The sequence below is a fragment of the Oratosquilla oratoria genome, chromosome 7, assembly GCF_046742065.1.
Source record: "Oratosquilla oratoria isolate Oo_2021 chromosome 7, ASM4674206v1, whole genome shotgun sequence".
Classification (NCBI taxonomy): Eukaryota; Metazoa; Arthropoda; class Malacostraca; order Stomatopoda; family Squillidae; genus Oratosquilla; species Oratosquilla oratoria.
The window spans coordinates 9,614,972-9,616,922 of record NC_134783.1 but is presented as its reverse complement, the minus strand read 5'-3'; positions in this window follow the sequence as shown (position 1 = coordinate 9,616,922).

The following is a 1,951-nucleotide window of genomic DNA, read 5'->3' as shown; positions in this document are numbered from 1 at the left end:
GCCTCCCCGTTCATCTCCTCCTCGTTCCTTTGCTTTTCATCCTTTTCCTCCTCGTCCTCCTCTTCCTTCTCCTCCTCCTCTTCCTCCTCCTCCTTCTCCCCCTTCTTGCCCTTCACTCCTCTTCCTCCTCCCTCTCCTCCTGTCCTCCCCTCCTCCTCCTCCTCCTCCTGTCCTCCCCTCCTCCTCCTCCTCCTCCTCTTCTCCCTCCTCCTCCTCCTCCTGACCGTCCAGTCCTTCCCTTCATTCTAATCCCGGTTCTCCTTTGAAGCTCGGCAAAAACGCTCTCGCCTCAGTTTCCGCGGCCTTTATTAGCCTTTGCTGTTCCACTCCACATATTTTCCGTCCACAGCACATAACCGCCATATTTTCCATGACCGACTCCCATCAATTTGTATTTCCATCCATCGTGTTACTGAAACACAATACCACGCTCTTTTTTATTCTGCACGGAGGAATATACCACGATATCACTCCACATCACTCCACATATTTTCCCCCCCTCCTCAACAAACAACCTCCACTATTTCCATAATTACCAAACTCCACCTGTTGTGTTACCTCTTGTACGGAAGTGGCACTTATCCTCGTCACTATAGACTCTTCTTCCTCCCATAATGCACCTCCACAGTGTTCATCATCAACCTCTATACATTTTTAGTTCTATGTATGGTGTTACTGTGACACAATGCAACGCGGGTAGGGACCCTGCGACGGAGAAGGAACGATGAGATCAGGCGCATTCGTGGTCCAGGTACTTTTCTGATCGAGTGTATTGTGTGCATGCGTGCGTACACGCACACACACACACACACACACACACACACACACACACACACACACACACACACACACACACACACACACACACACACACACACACACACACACACACACACACAACACACACACAACACACACACACACACACACACACACACACACACACACACACACACACACACACACACACACACACACACACACACACACACACACACACACACACACACACACACACACACACACACACACACACGTACACACACACACATACACGCTTTCCCAATACTTCCATGGCATGCTCATCTCTTACATTACCCCCATAAATGCCACAGATGCTTTCAGTAATAGGAAAGGATGAGAGAGAAGGGGGAGAAAGGAAAAGGAGGGCGAGAGAGAAGAGGAAAGGGGGAAAGGGAGAGAGGGAAAGGGGAGAGGGAGGAGAAGTGGTAGGAGGGAAACGTAGGAGCATAATACCATAAGAATGAAGGAGACCGCAAGAGACCATAAGGCCTACACTAGGCAGCTCCATATCCATCACCAAATGTCATCCCTACCCATAAAGTTGTCTAGCAGTTTCTTGAAACATTTGATAGTTTCAGCGCTCACTACATGGTTACTAAGTTTATTCCATTCGTTAACCACCCTATTAGTAAACCAATTCTTGCCTATTTCCTTCTTAAATCTAAATTTTTACAGTTTAAATCCAGTACTGCGAGTCCTGCCCTGTTGTTTTAATATGATGACCTTGTTTGCATCACCCTTGTTAAAGCCTTTGATCCACTTGAACATCTCTATTAGATCACCCCGCACTCTGCGTCTTTCCAGGGAGTGTAAGTTAAGGTGCCTAAGCCTCTCTTCATAAGGCAAATTTCTGAGTCCATGTATCATTTTGGTCATTCTTCTCTGTACTGATTCTAGTGAATTGATGTCCATTCTGTAGGACGGAGACAAAAACTGTACCGCATAGTGAAGGATGGGTCTAACTATCGCTAGATAGAGTTTGATCATTACCTGTGCATTTCTATTCGTTACCGTCCTAGCAATGAAACCTAATGCTCTGTTTGCTTTATTCCTGGCGCTAATGCACTGTTTCCTGTTTTTAAGGTCCGGACTCACCAGAACTCCCAAGTCTCTCTCGCACTCAGTTTTCTCTAAAAGCGTGTTATCT